Genomic DNA, 21,926 nt, shown 5'->3' with positions numbered 1-21,926 from the left:
ATTCATCTTAGTGTCGTCTGCAAACTTGGACACATTGCTCTTGGTCCGCAACTCCAAATCATCTGTGTAAATTGTGAACAATTGTGGGCTCAACACTGATCCCTAAGGTAGACTTGTCTACCTTTAGCCCCATTAGCTTGCCCATCACTACCTCCTTAGTGATAACAATCGTCGCAAGGTCCTCACCTGTCGTAGCCTCATTTCTATCAGTCACTGGCATGTTATTTGTGTCTTCCACTGTGAAGAACGACCCAAAAAACCTGTTCAGTTCCTCAGCCATTTCCTCATTTCCCATTATTAAAACTCCCTTCTCATGCTCTAAAGGACCAATATTTACCTTAGCCACTCTTTTTTGTTTTATATATTTGTAGAAACTTTTACTATCTGTTTTTACATTCTGAGCAAGTTTATTCTCATAATCTATCTTACTCTTTATAGCATTTTAAGTAGCTTTCTGTTGCCCCCTAAAGATTTCCCAGTCCTCTAGTCTCCCACTAATCTTTGCCACTTTGTATGCTTTTTCCTTCAATTTGATACTCTCCCTTATTTTCTTAGATATCCACAGTCCATTTTCCCTCTTTCTACCGTCCTTCCTTTTTGTTGGTATAAACCTTTGCTGAGCACGGAAAAAAAAAGATTGCTTGGAAGGTTCTCCACGGTTCCTCAACTGTTTCACCATAAAATCTTTGCTCCCAGTCTACCTTAGCTAGTTCTTCTCTCATCCCATTGTAATCTCCTTTCTTTAAGCACAAAACACTAGTGCTTGATTTTATCTCCTCACCCTCCATCTGTATTTTAAATTCCACCATATTGCGATCGCTCCTTTGGAGAGGATCCCTAACTATGAGATTATTAATCAATCCTGTCTCATTACACAGGACCAGATCTAGGACTGCTTGTTCCCTCGCCATTACATACTGTCTAGGAAACTATCGCAGATACATTCTATAAACTCCTCCTCAAGGCTGCCTTGACCGACCTGGTTAAACCAATCGACATGTAGATTAAAATCCCCCATGATAACTGCAGTACCATTTCTACATGCATCAGTCATTTCTTTGTTTATTGCCTGCCCCACCATAATGTTACTACTTGGTGGCCTATAGACTACTCCTATCAGTGACTTTCTTGCCTTACTATTCCGGATTTCCACCCAAATGGATTCAACCTTATCCTCCATCGCACCAATGTCATCCCTTACTATTGCTCGGATGTCATCCTTAAATAACAGAGCAACACCACCTCCCTTACCATCCACTCTGTCCTTCCGAATAGTTTGATACCCTCGGATATTTAACTCTCAGTCGTGACCATCCTTTAACCATGTTTCAGTAATGGCCACTAAATCAGTCATTCATGATGATTTGCGCCATCAACTCATTTACCGTATTCCGAATACTACGAGCATTCAGGTAAAGTACACTTGTGTTGGCTTTTATACCTCTGTTTTGAATCTTAACACCTCGATCAGTAACCTTTCTTCTTTCCTTAACTTTTCTCCCAATTTTGCTTTTCGTTGAACCCATATCTTCATGTAACAACCTGCAGCGTCGCTTTCCATTTATGTTTTTACTTCCCGTTTTATTCCTTTTAGTATTACTGGGCCTATTCACCGAGCTCCCCTCAGTCACTGTACCTTGTACTGTCGCCCTTCTTGATTTTTGACTATGTCTTCTCTGCCTTACACTTTCCCCCTTAATGCCCCTTACTGCCTTTTGTTTCTGTCCCTGTTTTACTACCTCCTGACTTCCTGCATTGGTTCCCACCCCCCTGCCACACAAGTTTAAACCCTCCCCAACAGCTCTAGCAAACACCCTCCCAGGACATCGGTTCCAGTCCTGCCCAGATGCAGACTGTCCGGTTTGTACTGGTCCCACCTCCCCCAGAACTGGTTCCAATGCCCCAGGAATTTGAATCCCTCCCTCTTGCACCATCTCTCGAGCCAAGCATTCATCCTATCTATCCTGACATTCCTACTCTGACTAGCTCGTGGAACTGGTAGCATCCTGAGATTACTACCTTTGAGGTTCCACTTTTTAGTTTAACTCCCAACCCCCCGAATTCAGCTTGTAGGACCTCGTCCCGTATTTTTTACCTATATCGTTGGTGCCTATGTGCACCACGACAGCAGGCTGTTCACCCTCCTCCTCCCCTCCCCCCCCTTCCAGAATATCCTGCAAGATGCCGCTCCAAGGCATCCTTGACTCTTGCACCAGGGAGGCAAAATCATATTGCCATGCAAATTCCTGTCATTCTTTACTGTTGAAGCATGGTCCATTATCACTCACTACTACCTCAGGTATTCATGCAAATGTTGCTTCTGTGGACATATTTACACAGCTTGCTCATGAACTAGTTAATTGTGCTACCTCTGGATAATTTGAGTAATAATTATAGATTTCATAGAGTTACACTGCAGAAGGAAGCCATTCGGCCCATCGAAGTCTACACCGGCCCCTCAAAGAAGAGCCTACCTAAGCGCGCACCTCCACCCTACCCAGTAACCCAGCAACCCCACCTAACCTTTGGACACTATGGGACAATTTAGCATGTCCAATCCACCTAACCCGCACATCTTTAGACTGTGGGAGGAAACCGGAAAGCCCGGAGGAAACCCACACAGACATGGGGAGAACGTGCAGACTCCGGACAGACAGTGACCCAGCCGGGAATCAAACCTGGGACCCTGGAGCTGTGAAGCAACCGTGATAATCACTATGCTGCCGTGCTGCCCTGTGAAGAAAGGGAATGAGAATGGAGGATGGCCCAAAAACAAGGACTGTAATGTGGATTATGTTTTTGCGCGGGACGATGCTGCCTCATTTTCATTTCCCTTTTCAGTTTGAAAATGGAAAACCGGGAGAATGGAGAGAGAACAGGGGAAGCAGGCAAAGGGGTGAGGTAGGGGATGGAGGTAGGTAGGTAGAACGGGGCCAGTGCTAGATTAGCACAGGGAGGGGAGCAGCCATACAAGCGAGGGCGGCTAGCACGGGAAGACAGGCTGTCAGGGAGCCCCTGCGAGGGCGAGAGCGAGGGGGGGGGGGGGGGGAAGGGGGGGGGGGGGGGGGGGGAGAGAGAGGGGGGGGAGAGAGGGGGGGGGACCGAGAGAGGGGGGGGAGAGAGGGCGGGGGGGGAGAGGGTGAGAGAGAGGGGGGGGAGGAGAGAGAGGGGGGGAGAGCGGGGGGAGAGCGGGGGGGGAGAGAGGGGGGGAGGGAGAGGGGGGGGGGGAGAGAGGGGGGGGGGAGAGGGGGGGGAGAGAGGGGGGGGGAGGGGAGAGAGGGGGGGGAGAGAGGGGGGGAGAGGGGGGGGAGAGAGGGGGGGAGAGGGGGGGGGAGAGAGGGGGGGGAGAGAGGGGGGGGAGAGAGGGGGGGGAGAGAGGGGGGGGAGAGGAGGGGGGAGAGAGGGGGGGGGGAGAGGGGGGGGGGAGAGGGGGGGGGAGGGAGAGGGGGGGAGAGAGGGGGGGGAGAGAGGGGGGGGAGAGAGGGGGGGGAGAGGGGGGGGGGGAGAGAGGGGGGGAGAGAGAGGGGGGGAGAGGGGGGGGAGGAGAGAGGGGGGGAGAGGGGGGGGGAGAGGGGGGGGGAGAGAGGGGGGGGGGGAGAGGGGGGGAGAGAGGGGGGGGAGAGAGGGGGGGAGGAGGGGGGGGAGAGAGGGGGGGAGAGAGGGGGGGAGAGAGAGAGAGGGGGGAGGAGGGGAGAGAGGGGGGAGAGAGGGGGGAGAGAGGGGGGAGGAGGGGGGAGAGAGGGGGGAGAGAGGGGGGAGAGAGGGGGAGAGAGGGGGGGGGAGAAGGGGGGGGGGAGAGAGGGGGGGGGGAGGGGAGAGAGGGGGGGGAGGAGAGGGGGGGAGAGAGGGGGGGAGAGGGGAGGGGGGGGGGGGAGAGAGGGGGGGAGAGAGGGGGGGGAGAGAGGGGGGGGAGAGAGGGGGGGGAGAGAGAGAGGGGGGGAGAGAGGGGGGGGAGAGACGGGGGGAGAGAGAGGGGGAGAGAGGGGGGGAGAGGGGGGGGGAGAGAGGGGGGGGAGAGGAGGAGGGGGGGGAGAGAGGGGGGGGGAGGGGGAGAGGGGGGGAGAGAGGGGGGGGAGAGGGGGGGAGAGGGGGGGGAGGGGGGGGGAGAGGGGGGGGAGGGGGGGAGAGAGGGGGGGGGGGGAGAGAGGAGAGAGGGGGGGGGAGAGGGGGGGAGAGAGGGGGGGGAGAGAGGGGGGGGAGGAGAGAGGGGGGGAGAGAGGGGGGGGAGGGAGAGGGGGGGAGAGAGGGGGGGAGAGAGGGGGGAGAGAGGGGGGGAGAGAGGGGGGGGGAGAGAGGGGGGGGAGAGAGGGGGGAGAGAGGGGGGGAGAGAGGGGGGGAGAGAGAGGGGGGGAGAGAGGGGGGGAGGAGAGGGGGGGAGAGAGGGGGGGGAGAGGGGGGGGAGAGAGGGAGAGAGGGGGGGGAGAGAGAGGGGGGGGAGAGGGGGGGAGAGAGGGGGGGAGAGAGGGGGGGAGAGAGGGGGGGAGAGAGGGGGGGAGAGAGGGGGGGAGAGAGGGGGGGAGAGAGGGGGGGAGAGAGGGGGGGAGAGAGGGGGGAGAAGGGGGGGGAGAGGGGGGGGGAGAGGGGGGAGAGAGAGGGGGGGGGAGAGGGGGGGGGGGGGAGAGAGAGAGGGGGGGGAGAGAGAGGGGGGGGGAGAGAGGGGGGGGGGGAGAGGGGAGGGGGGGGAGGAGAGAGGGGGGAGAGAGGGGGGGAGAGAGAGGGGGGGAGAGAGGGGGGGAGAGAGGGGGAGAGAGAGGGGGGGAGGAGGGGGGGGGGGAGAGAGGGGGGGAGGAGGGGGGGGAGAGAGGGGGGGGAGAGAGGGGGGGGAGAGAGGGGGGGGAGAGAGGGGGGGGAGAGAGGGGGGGGAGAGAGAGGGGGAGAGAGAGAGGGGGGAGGGGGGGGGAGAGAGAGGGGGGGGAGAGAGGGGAGAGAGGGGGGGAGAGAGGGGGGGGAGAGAGGGGGGGGAGAGAGGGGGGGGAGAGAGGGGTGGGAGTGCAGGGGCGCACCCATGTGGTGTACACTAGTTGGCGGCCATGTTGGGTGCCCCCCTGAAGAAAGGAAACGCCGGAGCACAGGGGCCCGACCTCATGGGGAGAGCGGCAATCGTGGCCATTTGGATGGCCCCCTAACGAAGTGACACCCAGGAGTGCAGGGCGCATCCACCAGCTAAGTATGGGTGATCCCGCAGGACCGGAGGGTCAGAAACGCTTCACCATAATAGTTACCTGGAACGTAAGGGAACTTAACGGCCTGGTGAAAAGATCCAGAGTCTTCGCCCACCTAGAAGTCTGAAGGCTGACAGTCTACCTGCAGGAGACACACCTGAGGGAGAAGACAGACTGCTGGCAAGGAAGGGCTGGGTGGGACAGACATACCATTTATGCTGTGGGACGAGGGGTAGGGGAGTAGCCATGCTGATCAGCAAGGGGACGAGATTTACTGAGACCAGGACGGTTACGGACCCATGGGGGACAGTATGGCATGATCAGCAGTTATGGAAGGGGCAACGGTGGTGCTGGTGAATGTGTATGCACCCAACTGGGACGACACTGAATTTATAAAAAAAGACCATGGCGAAAATCCCCGACATCGACACACACTGACTGATTATTTTGGGGGAGGGGGCGGGAAAAAATTCTGTTCTTTTCGCAGGTGAAAAGGGCGTACAGCCGCATTGACTTCTTTGCAGTGGGGAAAATCAGTGCTTCCAGGAATCATAGGAGCAGAATATTCCACGATAGTCATCTCCAACCACGCTCCACATTACATGGATGGGAGGTTGGTGACGGAGCTCCTAGAAAACATCGCGGGCCACAGGCGATCACGTTAGTAACAACCAAAATGGTAGGTCTCATGCTCCACGTTTTAAGAGGCATTGAAGGTCGTGATCAGAAGGGAGATCATAGCCTACAAGGCGTGCAGAGATAGGGAAGCGAGGGTGGCCAGGCAGCAGCTGGTCGACTCCACTCTGGAGGTCGACAGAATATACTCTGAGCCCCTGACCATAGAGCTGCTGGTGAAGAGGAAAAAGCTACAAATGGACTTTTAACTTGCAATCCACCAGGAAAGTAGTGCACCAACTCCATCAGACACAGGGACATTCTGTGAAGACTAGGACAATGCTGGCCACCTACTGGCCCACCAGCTGAGAAAGCAGGCGGATACGAGGGAAATAGCACAGGTAAAGAATAGCAGAGGCAGACTGGTAGCAGAACCAAAGAGTCAACCGAGCATTCGAGGCATTCTACCAAGGGCTGTACACTTCAGAGCCCCCCCTACCCCGACGTGGACGCGGGGATGAAACAGTTCCTCGATGGACTGGAACTACCAGTGGTGGGAGAAAGACCGACCGGGGGGGGGGGGTGGCACCAATAGATCTGGGAATAATCATGGAGAACATCAGCTCCATGCAGGAGGTAATGGCACCGGGATCCAAAGGGTTCCCGACGGACTTCTCTTAAAATATTCAGGCCAGCCCTGGCCCCACACCTAAGGGACATATTCGTGGACTCTGCCTCCTACACTGGCGCAGGCCACAACCTCACGGATACCCAAAAACAATAAGACCCGACAGAATGCGGATCACATAGATCCATTTCGCTGCTAAATGTAGACGTGAAAATACTCGCAAAGTTCTTAGCCAAAAGGCTGGAAAGCTACGTACCAGAGGTGGGCGCAGAAGACCAAGCGGGCTTTGTCAGGGGTAGGCAACTCACTGCAAACATCAAGCAGTTGCTGAATGTAATAATGACCCCTCCCCAGGGAGAGAACAATAGTCTCCCTGGTTGCAGAAACGGTCTTCAACAGAGTCGAATGCAAGTACCTCGAGGTACTGGAAAGATTTAGGCTAGGAGCGGGATTCACTGCCTGGGTGAGACTCCTATACACTCCCAAAGCGAGCTTGCGAACCAACACCACCAGCTCTGAATACTTCAGCTACAAGGAGGTACAAGGCAAGGATGCCCGTTGGCCCCACTCCAGTTTGCGCTAGCAATTGAATCCCCCCTGGCAATAGCCCTGCAGGACACGAAAAGTTGGAAGGGCATCCAGGAAAGGAGACAGAGAGCACAGAGTCTCACTCTTTGTGGACGACCTGCTCCTGCATGTCTCGAAGCCACAGGAAGGACTAAAGGCAATCATGCAGATCCTGAAAGAGTTTGGAACCTTCTCGTAGAATGCAACTAAACTTGCTTCTAATGACCAATGAAACTTTTCATGAGCAATGTTGGTACAATCATCTTAGTATCAACCTTGAAAATAGTTTGAGACGTGATAAAGCAGATAGCAGGCTGTAATGGGATGTTTGAAATGAAAATTTTGTCCATCCAAAATTAACTTCCTTCTACATGTTAACCCCAAAACGGTGCAAACCAAAATCAATGAGGATGGGCAAATTTCAGTTTGTGATACAGCAAATTATATAAAGATTGGCAATCAATCATGTTGCACCATGAACTCTAGTTAGTCAAGGGAAACCAAATCTGGTGCTGCACTTGCATTAATTAAATGTAAATTTTGTGGACCATTAACTGAAAATCTAAATTTGGTTCCACAAATCCACAGGCATATTATTTTCTTCAACACAGTGCCATTAACAACAATGTAACATTACCAGATGCCCTGTAAGCAAGATAAATCTTCATCAGGTTTGTTTTTAAATTTCATCGTTTTTGAGGTTCTGTTTTCTACAACACTCAACATAGCACCACCACAACAACTTGTGAATTAAACCTGACAATCATGTTTCAATACTCTTTCATGAAATTCTCTATTTAAATACGTAAAACAATTGGTATAACTCTTCTCTATTTTTGACACATCCTCAGTGCGAGTACCAAATTTAATACACAAAGCTTTATCATGTTGCATCAAACTTTGAATACTTAATACTCCAATTAAGTTTGTTTGCCAAGCAATCTACAACCCCAGAAAGAAGGCTTTATATGGCACTATATAAAGCTATATAACCATACTTTTGCAACCCTGCAAATTTAGGGTGCTGGATATTCACAGTTATACTTCCTTGTTTTTTCACTCTTCACCATATATAAATAATAACTTGTTAAGATACAAAATATTATTTATCTAACTTATAGCATTAAGATGAGTGAATATGGCCAATCAACTACCTGCATCACTGTTCGAAGCTCATGTATCCCCAGCCAGACTTGATTTTCATTATAATTACCATTGAAGTATAAAAATTCTCTCAAACCTCAGTCCATTCAGCATTTACTTCCTTTGAATCTGTTCTATAAGCATCAAACGGACATTAGGTGCTCTGATCAAATGCAATACTTCACTGAGCTCCTGGCAGCCACTTTTTTTTTTGCACAGGAGACAAAAGGGCCTAGATATCCACATCTGTTGCTAGCCTGTAAATAGCATGCAGTCAATAGGAACTGCACAGATGGGATTCTATATTCACCCCTAATCACAGGAATTTCAATACAGCATGAAATGCAATTCTAAAGATCTATTTCTTAGTTTACTGCATTTGACCTGAAAAGCAAAAAAATAAATAAAATGCACAGCCTGAAGGTGTCTGCACCCTAAATAAAGTTTAATAATGCAATAAAATGTTGTGCAGGAGACCAGGCAAGTTGAAGACTTTCCATGATTCAACTTGACTGCATTCTTGTGGGGAAAAGGAAAATAAACATTTCAGCGCAAGGTAACTTCGGTCTAACTATTCTATCTTTTTCATAAAATAGTGTCCTTCATTTTTAAACATTCAAACATATTTTGTCTCTCCTTACCGTAATTGCTTTAACACAACGGTTTTCCATGAAATGAGTTTCATCAAATGAGAAAAGGTGTTTCTCACACAGTCACAAATAAATGGCGCACTAATGCAAATCATAAAACCCACATGTCCCTTGTGTATAGCATTGCGAAGTAAGTGATACACTACTCATCTGGTTCTGCTTGCTCCACAAACAAAAATGATCAATCAAATGATTTTCCATAAACCAGTGGCCCTCCAAATTTTCACGGTAAATGGAGTGGCATAAAAACACTTTAGATAAACACGGTCAAGAACACGTCACCAATTCTATTGGACAATACTCAAGAATTTGAAATTACAGATGTTTTTTAAACAACTAACAGAAAACATACATGCAGAATGAGTGTTGCTACTACATAATACTTTATATTGTGATACTTTTCTGGGTGATGCAATTAATCTAACACAATAGATTTTCATTACCACCACAAATAAAAAAGCTGCAATCACCAGTACTTCGCACAATATACAATTCAAAATGTTTTCCCCAGATAGAAGTTAATTTTAACACAACAGAACACATACTGCTTTGTATTATTCAATTTAATGCATTCATTAACCCCACTGAAATTCTTATAATAGCACAGTGCATACTGCAAGTGATAAGTGTATAAATAATCATACTGGTTTTCCTACGGAAAATTGGTAGAAGCTCCCATTATCACTTTCTCGAACGGTTCATCAATTTTCTTCTTCTCACCCAGTGAAGTTTCTTCTCAAAATTATGTTGTAGTTGTGCCCCATCAAAGGTTTTTTTTCCAATTACAACTGCAAATTGCTTTTATCAGAAATCCCAATGCAAAAGCACTAATGGGCTGGATTCCTGTTGAACGGGACCAGAAATAGAGTGTAAACAAGGCAGCTGGGTCGAAGGTGGAGAGGGGGAGGGGTGGGGGAAGAAGAGAGCAAAACAGCTTTTGACTGTCCTCTGAATACGGCCACTGCTTTTCTGATGAATAGGAAAGTGCCAGCATGCGTAGCTGCCTTTCCTAATCAATAAGGTTGTTCAGCAGAACGCAATTCCCTAAACGGTAAGTATCCTCCAATCATTCTGTAATAAAAATATAATCCAGCATTCAATTACCATAAACCAAAAGGGCCCATTTGTATAAACTGGTGGAATAATGGAATGCAATCTCCAAAACACTTAAAAGAATCCCAGAAAATACTGTAATTCCATGCAATAAAAACTGGATTCAACTTGTTCTGTTACTATAAACCAACTGGGCCAAATTAGGAAAAGATTGGAAACCAAATTGAATCCCTAGAATACCTATAAAAATCTTGTAATAAAAACAAACTTAACCCAGTCAGAGCACTAATTCTGGTCAATTTGCCTGCAAAACTGATATCCCAACCAAGCTGTGCCTCAACTATTCCAGAGAGAGCCAGCAGAAATTGAAATTGAAATGCATGAATGAATAAATTTTCTCACAATACTGCTAATTCCCGTACCAGCCTCCCCAAACAGGAGTGGAATGTGGCGACTAGGGGCTTTTCACAGTAACTTCATTTGAAGCCTACTTGTGACAATAAGCAATGTTATTATAACCTGTTACTAATGATCTGAAAGCAACGCTCTCCAAAAGCGTTAACATTAATTTACAAATTGGCTATGGAGTAAAAATTCTAGTGTTTTGAAAGAAAAGAAACTGCATAAGGAAATCAAGAACTGGGACCTATTTCTTTCCTGCTGACCTATAGATTGTCAGCTTCCCTTCATTATCAAAGATGGTCATTTCTTATATGTGCAGAACCATCTATTGTGTGTTCTAAGGTGGCTGTGGAGCCTGATGGCAGGCCTGCATGGCTCGTCTTATTTTGTTGGGACTGCCCAGTTGTTTCTAACTTGGGTTTTGTTCTTCGCTACCCTTAGATTTGTTGTTTAGAAAAAAAGGAATAACGGTTTGATTCCCCGCTGGGTCACTGTCTGTGTGGAGTCTGCACGTTCTCCCAGTGTCTGCGTGCGTTTCCCCTGAGTGCTCCCGTTTCCTCCCACAGTCCAAAAGACGTGCAGGTTAGGTGGATTGGCCATGCTAAATTGCCCTTAGTGTCCAAAAAGGTTAGGAGGGGTTGTTGGGTTGCAAGGATAGGGTGGAAGTGGGGGCTTGGGTGGGTCCATGCAGACTCGATGGGCCGAATGGCCTACTTCTGCACTGTGTTCTATTTACTGACTTGAAATTGCTCGCTAGGTAGTTCTTTCTAGGGCACTTCTCACCAAATCTGTGGTAGACATGCCTCTTTTCCAGAGGTTCACCTTCAAGGAGTCCTTGAGGTATAATCTTGGCCCACCTGATAGGCAGTGTCTGAGTTTAATTTGTGACTACATGACTGCCTTGGGGATTTTATGTCCACTCTATCTAATAATGAGCACTTCAACTCCAGATAATCCTGCTCTTTGACGCAACTCTCAGTGTTCGGCACCTTGTCCTCCCATTTGATACCCTTTATTTTCTATTCTTTTCATGTGGAACCTTTCTAACTGCTTATTATGTCTGGAGTATGTTCTCTATATTTCAGAGGCATATAAAAGAGAGTAGATTGAAAGTTTTATACCTTGACACCTGCCCAGTTTCTAGACTGCATAAATGTGGAAAATACTGAACTTGCTCAGACACTTGTTTGTACCATGCTGTCAATGGATTCATTTTGCTTTGGAGATTAGTGAAGTTATCTATAGCCTTCCGAGATGTGCAACTGATGGATAGAGTCAGAATTTGGTGATGGTATTTGGTATCCATCTTCCTTAAGCTGATGGCCAACCCATAGTAATTAGCCATTGTTGAAACATTGTCCATGATCCTTTCAAAAGGCATACACCATGTACATGGTCAGTTAACAGCAATTCCTGTATCTTTGAGGATTTCAGTCACCTCAAATTCTGTTCTGAATTGGAATGTATATTCCATCAGCATTTCCATCAAATGCTCCAGAACACAGGAGCCATGACACACACCTACTTCACACTGCTGGTTTTGTCAAAGGGGTCAGTATATTCACCACAATCATCGACCCTGGCCTTCATTCCATCTTGAAACTGCTACATCAGATTTACAACACTGAGGACATCCAATTTTGTCCAGGACATTCAACAAGGCCTCTCAATTTTACTGTATCAAAGGCCGTCGTCCGGTCAACAAAGGCACAGTAATCTCATCCATTTTTCCATGGCATTTCCCTTCTATTTGCCAAGGCTGAAGATCATGTTGCAAGTGCCTTTGCCTTTCCTGAACACACTTTGACTTTCTGGTGGTACATATTCTGATTTGTGGCTCACCAGACATTACTAGAATCGCAACAGCTTTAATAAGTAGCTAGACTCCTCTGTGGTTGTCACACGTATTTGTTTTGTCCTTTTCCTTTTGAACAATTGTAGCTTCCTTCAACTCCTGGGGAATGGTTTGTTGGTCCCATATTTAATAATATGCATTATTTAATGAGATGCATTATATTACAAAAGTCAAAATAATTTCAAGTACCAGCGTTATTGGCATCAAAGTAACACAAAACACCATCTAATATTTTTATTGAATGGTGTAAAGGCAGTTTCTTATTTTTATAAATTTAGAATATCTAATTCATTTTTTTTGTTTTTTAAATTAAGGGGCAATTTAGTGTGGCCAATACACCTAATCCTGCACATCTTTTGCGTTGTGGGGCTGAGACCCACGCAGACACAGGGAAAATGTGCAAACATCTCACGGACAGTGACCCGGGCCCGTGATCAAGCCCGGGTCCTCGGCAGCGTGAGGCAGCAATGCTAACCACTATGCCTTAAAGGCAGTTTCTTAATAGTTATTTCTACTTGAGTCCAGACTTCATCAAACACAAAAAATGTCTATTTGAACCAAATCTCATTTCATATCTATGCCTCTCCCTCCCAGACACAAATCCCAACCCCTTTTAATAATCTTTATCATCACAAGTAGGCTTACATTGACACTGCAATGAAGTTACTGTGAAAAGCCCCTGGTCGCCACATTCCGGTGCCCGTTCGGGTACACGGAGGGATAATTCAGAATGCCCAAATTACCTAACAGCAAGTCTTTTGGGACTTGTAGGAGGAAACCGGAACACCCGGAGGAAACCCACGCAGACATAGGGAGAAAGAGCAGACTCCGCACAGACAGTGACCCAAGCCAGGAATCGAACCCGGAAACCTGCCGCTGTGAAGCAACAGTGCTGCCGTGCATTTTACAGTTCTAGTATAAAGCAGTTTGAAAATGGAAGTTCTATGAAAAATATGGATTATTGCAGGTTACAACAAGCCCCTTCAAAATCACTAAATAAATTAATGAAAGAGTGCCTGGAGGCTACATGCTTAATGTTAATCCTGGTAAAATTAAATGATGAAATCAGAGAAACTAGCTGAGCTTCTTAATGAATCTTTCAGCAAATTTTGCACACAAGCCAATAACCAGCTGGGTGACACTACTATATTGCATTGTGAATAATCAGCACTTCAATGTAATTATTAATTGGTGGCCTAACATCTTGAAGATCTCAGGTCCAAATTCTGATACTATTCTGTGAGGCACTGTATCTACAATTTACAAACATTTATGCTGCTTCCTTTCATTCACTGTACGATTATTTCACTGTACGATTATTGCACTGTTTAGCTCACCTTCTTGGGAGGGGATTCAGAGAAATAAAAATGGTAGCAGCGCAAACAACTCATGACAGCATTTACCTTATGGTTACATTGCACCAATTAGGGTTGTCTCCTTCAAGTAGTCGCATCATCAGGACCTTTGGAACCCGAAACATGCTTGTATGGCTTTTGTCAAATTATTAGCTAACTTTAATTCAAAAGTACATCTCCATTTTGATCCTGCATTAGGAAGTTGCCAAATAAATTTGAGACAGGCTTCTAATGTTGCAACCTTAGCTTCTTGAAACATGGCTGGTATAACGTTAGACAAGTTATCTGCAAACTTCTTTGAAACATTAGCTTGCAAATCAGTTCACTTTACCTTCACATTAATTTAAATACTTAACACATAGAAACGTTAAATTGTGCACTGTGCAGCTAAAAATAGAAAGGATAAAGGTCCAAAGTAAGTACTAAAGTGCTCTGTTGGGTAACCACGTCAATAACAAGCACTTTATAACACAAAGTTTCTTTATAAAAATCATTTTATAGTTATGGACAACCCAGTTTAACAGAATATCACTCCACTCCTAAATGAAGAACATCTCCATTTAGATCGTCAGGGAGAAAAACAATAATCAGGCAACATTTATGTGCAACACATGTACAACAAGATTATAGGGTATTTGCATTATATATTGCGGTTTGCCACAAGCTACACTATCTCCAGCCTAGATTTCAGAGCAAATCTTCACTTCAGACTCCATCCTTCGTTGCATGTTCCCCTTTTCCTTCAATTTGCCAGTGAATGAACATTCAGTCTGAATTTATTCTCTAAACCACTAAACCGTTTTAACCACACTCCTGATCTTGAAAAGCTTGATCCCTCATCTCAGCAGTTGGTCACTGCTTTCTCAAACAACTTTGGATATTTTGTTCTTTGAAGCACTACAAAAGTCACAGGACGGTAACACAGCAAGCAGCATTGCTCATGTCTTCAAACATACCAAATACACATTGGGAGCCACCATACAAAGTCTACAAAAACCAAAATACTCAATGCTGAAAATCTCAAATAAAAAATAGAAAATGCTAGAACTAGGTGTTGTATCGCGCGGTCTGAAGTCTGAAATAATCACACTTTTCAAATACAGGTCACACACACAATTTACAGTGCAGAAGGAGGCCATTCGGCCCATCGAGTCTGCACCGGCTCTTGGAAAGAACACCCTACCCAAGGTCAACACCTCCACCCTATCCCCATAACCCAGTAACCCCACCCAACACTAAGGGCAATTTTGGACACTAAGGGCAATTTATCATGGCCAATCCGCCTAACCTGCACATCTTTGGACTGTGGGAGGAAACCGGAGCACCCGGAGGAAACCCACGCACACACGGGGAGGATGTGCAGACTCCGCACAGACAGTGACCCAAGCCGGAATCAAACCTGGGACCCTGGAGCTGTGAAGCATTTGTGCTATCCACAATGCTACCGTGCTGCCCAGGTATTGGAGCTGGTTGCATTTCTCCAGATATCACCATGTTCTGCAGTACAAAGACTGCAATGCAGTCACTAAGTGATGTTGTATCCTCGATACTTGCATAGGCATGCGCATAATTTACTTGTATAGGCATGCGCATAATTTATTTTCTAACTCAATGATAAAGCAGTTAGATCAGTATAACCTGCTCCAAATATTAATCAGACCTGCAGAAACAAATGCTGCCAAACCTTCCAATTTCCAGTATTTTCTGTTTTTACAGAACTACAACTTGCCTACAACTTCCTGTAAGATTAATTCTTACAGGATCCACCACACCGAACCTCCCCGAGGCAGCTGCAAACCTGGAAAGACAAGCAGCACAAGAAATTTCCGCTAAAAAAAAGTACACATTGTAATTGTGTCAAGTTGTACATATGGCAAACAGTGCAGTATTCCACTAATGAAAGTACAGAACATTACAAAGTCTCAAGGCTTGTTCCACTGACACAGTCTACCTTCTAAGAGTTGCAACTGATGCATTTCTTATTGATACTTGTTGAATTGAATTTAAAGACCCAAGCTGCTTACCCTCCATATACTTTAAACCAAATTATTTTTGCATCACATTCGAAGTTCACGTTCTCATCACCTTGTTTTGATGATTCAAATATATAGCCATGACCATCTTCTATATCCTTGAGCTTTACGAATTTGAAAACCAGTCATAACCTCCGTCTCATAGTCACCCATCAAGAGTTCCAGTTCTTTGAGCATATCCTTATATTTCCTTTCACCTACTTTATAACTTTAGAAACTATTCGCTATACTTTTTCTAGGTCAGTTATATACTTACTGGGTCCTATATTCTAGGTGGCGTCTGGCCATTGCTATTTATAATTTTAGATTTAATTCCTTTGATCTATGCTCCATTTCTCTTTTTAATCCAAGCAAATATCCTACTTGGTGTCTGACAATAGATATTGGTTTACATCATTATAAATCTATCTCTTGTGACTCCCTGAAACTCTTCCACACCTTCATTTCCACCAAAGTAGACCACACCAAAGACTTTTCCTTGCACTTGTATTACCCGCCTGCAATTTGAACTCAGTCACCCTCTCATCTCAGGTAACAAAGTAGTTATGGCCACAACTGCATATCTGGTCTTCATTTAGCTTCTGGCTGCTGTTGAGTCAAGAGTCCTGCTCCTTACCCAAACATCTTTATTATCCTTTAACACTTTATACAAAATTCTATCACCACACCACATGTGCCAGCTGCAACCCCTTTACATATCAATGTCAATATTGGATACTCAACATCAATGCCTCAACCCATTCCTAACAATCAGTTCTTATTGGAATCTCGGATTTTGTAGCCAGCTTCTCAATCCCCACTTCCCAAGCATTACTCAGGGGACAATTCTGTTCTCCTTTGTGAGTACAATCTACACTAGCCTTTCTTCCGTTTCAAACCATGCTCCATAAATTTCATTTACCTTTTGCAAGGATAGCCATATGAATTATTTATAAGGCAACCATACCAATATAGCAAATAATCACTATTCCTTGAAAATGAAGAGGCCATTAGCACAAAACCACTCAGTTGCTTTGAACCCAGTGGGAAAAAGAGACAACATGGCTCTTATTTTCCATTTCACAATCCATATACAATCTCACACGACTACTTTTCCCCTCCATCCCATTGGTTGCTGTGCCGAAATAGCGTGTCGATACACAAACATATATTACTCTTCACGATGCATTCATTTTAAGATTGTCCAAACTACATTACCTCAGCTCCCCATTGCAGCTGTTCAAGTGGGCTGAAGCAGAGCATGTGGATGTATCCAGTAGCAATCAATAATTTTATATTTATAGCCACAGAATTCATCAACGTGGAATGATGAAATGGTCAAAATTAATTATTAAGATCAACTATGATTCCTAGTTTTGAATTATATTTAATAGTTCCACATGATCTTAAATTTTATAATGAAGAATTTCTGAGCATAAAATAGGACAGCCAATATCATGCAGTTCCTGCCAAAGAAACTAATTAATTATGCATCGATATTTGGAACTTCTCCCAGAGCTGCATCAGCTGCGGTGAATAATGAATGCAGCAAATATTGAAAAATCTGAGAAGCCAGAATGTGCTAACATAAAAAGGAACATGAACTTCTAAACCAAGTAAATTCTCCCCTGTGAGACATTGTGTATTACAGAGAAAACACGATGGAGTCCAGCTTAAACAGCTGGAACTTTAGATAATTCATGAGCTCACATCCATATACATTGTATTGATATTCAAAAATAAAATAGTTTGCTGGTGTTACGTTATGAATTCAATTCACAATTCATGTTAAATTCACACTCTACGGACTTGTAACCTTTAAAAGACACAGGACGTTCCAATGGCTTGTTACATCAGTTCCTGCCTAGTAACAAGAGTGGGATCCTCTACAGAGTGTTTTGATAGGTCAACAGACATTCTCAAGGGTCAGTGAACAACTCTACTGAGGCAAGAACAGAGGGGGCTGGAAAGACTCAGCATGTCTGCCGGAATGAGTTAACGCTTCATGTCCATAGACTTAGTCAGAACAGAAAGGAGGGAGAATGTAGAAACTGCAACAACAAAAAAGTAGCAACTTCAAGAACAAAGGACATATGGCCTGGTGTGAGCGGGGGCTTATTCAGGAAATACATGCACAGAATATTTTTTTATAAATGAAGTGGGGGCTTAAGCTGGTGGAAAAAAGGTCAAACTCTGAAATTGCTGCACTGCACGTCGAGTCCAAGGGCTGCACAATGTGCGAACCAGAAGATGAGATGATGCTCCTTCAGCTTGCGCGGGCTTTACTGGGGGAAAGAGAAGTACTCCTTTGGAGCAGTGGCATTCTGCTTGAATGGCCATAAATCCGAACGCATGCTTGTAAGCTAGGGTTCCCCTGGAATCCAGAGAGAAAGAATCTCGGACGGAAAAGGTGAAAGCCTGCAAGGTTGGACATTGTTAAAGCTATCCGAGTAGGAGCAATGTTTAGAGAGAATCCCAAGGCAGAATCTTCATAGGTGGAGATTAGAGACCCTCATGAGCAAGACAAAGCTTCAATGAGATTGTTTGACTTACAGTGGGATTAATGGCTGCCGATTTCTTCAGAATTCCATTGGTTCTGTCATGGTTGCGTCTGTAGTGCAGTGTGGTATGTTCAACCACACTCTGTCTGTAAATTGACATGTACCTCAGTTACTGATGTTAGAGCATAGATACATATTGTAAATTGTTTACTTTTCTGAACTTGTAGTAAATTTTACTCAGATTTGTTCAGAGCTCATGGAATCGCATGGCTTTATTCTAGAGTCTCTACCATTATCTACTTTAAACAAAAAGTTTTGTGTTTTTTTTTAAATAATTTTTATTCAAATTTTCACAAAAAAAAGAAAACAGTAACAGAAAATTCAAAGAACAGACCCCCCGCCCCATATATACAAAAGAGAAACAGTAAATAAACACCCGTCGTTAGCGAAGATTCAACCTAAAACAAAAACAAAGAGAAAGAGACCCCACCCCCGGTTGCTGCTGACCTTTTGATTTTACCGTTCTGCCAGGAGATCTAGGAATGGTTGCCATCTCCTGAAAAACCCCTGCACTGACCCCCTTAGGGCAAATTTCACCTTCTCCAATTTAGTAAACCCCGCCATATCGTTGACCCAGGCCTCCACCCTTGGGGGCCTCGCATCGTTCCACTGAAGAAGAATCCTTCGCCGGCCTACTAGGGACACAAAGGCCAGAACACCAGCGTCTTTCACCTCTGCACTCCCAGCTCCACTGCAACCCCAAATATTGCAAGTCCCCAGCCTGGATTGACCCGGATCCTACCACCCTCGATACCGTCCTTGCTACACCCTTCCAAAATTCCCCCAGCGCTGGGCATGCCCAGAACATATGGACATGGTTTGCTGGGCCCCCAGAGCACCTAATACACCTGTCCTCACTCCCAAAGAACCGGCTCATCCTTCTCCCGGTCATATGAGCCCTATGCAGCACCTTAAACTGTATGAGGCTAAGCTTCGCACAAGAAGAGGAGTTCACCCTTTCCAGGGCATCCACCCAGGTTCCCTCCTCAATCAGCTCCTCCTCCCATTTACCTTTCAGCTCCTCCACTGAGGCCTCGTCTACCTCCTGCATCACCTGATACGCTTCGGAGATCCTCCCCTCTCCAACCCACACCCCTGAGAACACTCTGTCCTGAACCCCACGTGGCGGCAGCAGAGGGAACCCCGCCACCTGCCGCCTGACAAACTTGCATGTACCTAAAGGTGTTCCCCGGGGGGAGCCCAAACTTCCCTTCCAACTCACCCAGGCTCGCGAACTTCCCATCTATGAACAGGTCCCCCAGCCTCCTGACACCTGCCCTGTGTCAACTCAGGAACCCACCATAAATTCTCCCCGGAACAAACTGGTGGCTCCCCTGTATCGGGAACCCCATCGAGGCCCCCACCTCCCCCCTGTGCCGCCTCCATTGCCCCCAAATCTGCAGGGTAGCTGCCACCACCGGGCTCGTGGTATACCTCGTTGGAGGGAGCAGCAGCAGCGCCATTACCAGCGCTTCCAGGCTCATGCCCACACAGGATGCCATCTCCATCCTCTTCCCTGCTGCCCCCTCCCCGTCCATTACCCACTTACGCACCATCGCTGCGTTCGCAGCCCACTAATACCCACAGAGGTTGGGCAGCACCAGCCCCCCCCCCCCCCCCCCCCCATCCCTGCCCCGCTCCAGAAACACCCTTCTCACCATCTTTAAACAAAAAGTTGTTGGTCCATAACCAGATCTGTCCCAAATCCTGTGATGTGGACAGGAAACAGTGCTAGGTAGAAATTCAAAAAGTCCAGGGACGCAGTTGCGCAGCCTGGCTAGCCATCAAAAATGAAGGTTTGCAAAAGACGCAAAATGGCAGTAAATAAAGAGAAAGCAAAGCTAGCAGCATGGCTAAAAAGGGGAGGTTTTCAAGTCAAAATGCTCCAACCATAAGCATGCGGGGCAAGCTGGATGGATCAGCTGATTTTTCCTTCCCTGTCAATTTTGTTCTATGTTCATATGAACTAGCCGAATCTGGCTGCAACCTTTTCTACGAGCTCCGGACTAATAATGGTAGTGCAATGAAACCGAACTTCAGTTTGCTACATAGAACAGAAAATGCATCTTTGCAAAGGTGAAATGATCAATATTGTTTTAGAATATTCAGGTACTGAAACCCTTAAAATACCAATTAACAGGGAACCTATACTTGAACAATTTTTAAGACCAAAGAAAAAATCAATAGAAGTAAAAGGGGTGGGGGGGGGGGGTGGAAGGTACAGAGAGGCATAGTAGTAGCGCCATTGGACTAGCAATTGAGTAGGCCCAGCAGGACACCAGCAGGGCAGACCCAGCAGGGGTGACAGCAGTGGTATACCGTCGGAAAGGAGTTGCCCTGAGAGTGCTCAACATAAGACTCCGAACCCCATGAAAACTCATAACTTCAGGTCAAACGTGGGCAAGGAAATCTCTTACTGATTACCACCTACCACACCCCCTCAGCCAATGAACCAGTACTCCATGTTGACAATCATTTGGAGGAAGCAGAGAGGGTGCAAGAGCACAAAATATATCCTGGGTGGGGCCTTTAATGTTCGTCAAAAGTAACTTGGTACTACCACTACCAACCAAGCTGGCCAATAGTTGCTAGACTGGGTCTGTGGCAACTGGTGAGGGAACCGGGGGGAAAAAAAAAAAAAAAAAAAACTTGACCTCACCACAGATCCATCTGTCAATGACAGTATCGGTAGGACTGATCACCACACAGTCCTTTTGGAAGTGAAGTCCTGTCTGCACACTGGCGATACTCTCAATTGTGTTAAATGTCAGGTCCAGCAACTCAAGAACAGACAACCATGAGGTGCTGTGGACCATCAGCAGCAGCAGAATTGTGTTCAATCAGGTTGTACATCATGGTCCAGCATATCCCCAACTCTACCATTACCAAGAAGCAAGGGGATCAAACCCGGTTCAATTAATGCAGGTAGGCATGAAAGGAGCAGCACCTGGCACACTTCAAACTGAGTGAACCTAGTGCAACTACAACACAGGACAAATAGCTTGCCAAACAGCAGAAGCAACAGGCAACTGACAGAGCAAAGCAATCCCAGAATCAATGGATCAGATCCAAGATCTGCAATCTTTCCACATCCAGTTCTGAATAGAGGTGTGCAATTTTTAACAACTGACTTGAGGAAGCGGCTCCACAAAATATCCCCATCCTCAGTGGTGGGAAGACCCAGCAAAAGAAGTGCAAAAGAGAAGGATGAAGCATTTGTAACAATTTTCAGCCAGGAGGTCCCAAGAGATGATCCATTTTGGCCTCCTCCTGAAGTCCCCTGCATCATAGATGCTAGTAGTCAGCCAATTCAGTTCACTCCACTTGATATGAGGAATGGCTAATACTCATACTGCAAAGACTATGGGCCCCGACAATATTCCATCAAAAGTACTGAAGATTTGGTGCTCCATAACCTACCGTACCCCTAGCCAAGCTGGTCCACTACAGCTACAACACTGGCATCTATCTGGCAATTTGGAAAATTGCCCAGGTAGGTCCTGGTCACAAAAAGCAGGACAAATCCAACCCAGCCAATTACGACCCCATCTTTCTACTCTCAATCACGAAAACTATGTAATGTCAACAGTGTTATCAAGTAGCATTTACTCAGCAATAACCGGCTCATTGATGTTCAGTTTGGGTTCTTCAAGGACCACTCGACTCCTGACTTAATTACAGTCTTGTTCCAAACTTAGACAAAAGAGCGGAACTCCAGAGGGGATGTGAGAGCAACAGCATTTGACAGAGTCTGACATCAAGGCACCCTAGCAAAACTGGAATTAATGGGAATCAAGAGGAAACCTCTTCACAGTTGGAGTCATACCTAGCACAAAGGATAATGGAGGTTGCTCAAGGGTAATCTTCAGTCCCAGGACATCTCTGCAGGAGTTCCACAGTCCAACCAATCATCAGCTACTTCA

At 46.3% G+C, this 21,926-nt stretch overlaps 1 protein-coding gene across 7 annotated transcripts in view; it reads right to left on the bottom strand.

Annotated features, from left to right (window-relative positions):
• Positions 1–21,926, bottom strand: part of LOC119954719 (disheveled-associated activator of morphogenesis 1-like) — a 211,883-nt gene that overhangs the window by 164,195 nt on the left and 25,762 nt on the right. For 4 of the 7 annotated variants that reach the window (XM_038780224.1, XM_038780277.1, XM_038780234.1 and 1 more), the window contains exon 2: positions 17,996–18,089. The exons of the other annotated variants lie outside the window; for them this stretch is intronic. The gene's annotated coding sequence lies outside the window, so the exon portion shown is untranslated. The remainder of the gene's footprint in view (positions 1–17,995; positions 18,090–21,926) is intronic. 7 annotated transcript variants of the gene reach the window in all.

Source organism: Scyliorhinus canicula, chromosome 2 (assembly GCF_902713615.1).
Source record: "Scyliorhinus canicula chromosome 2, sScyCan1.1, whole genome shotgun sequence".
Lineage (NCBI taxonomy): Eukaryota > Metazoa > Chordata > Chondrichthyes > Carcharhiniformes > Scyliorhinidae > Scyliorhinus > Scyliorhinus canicula.
Note: the sequence above shows the minus strand (reverse complement) of the source record. Positions and strands in the feature narration are given on the sequence as shown.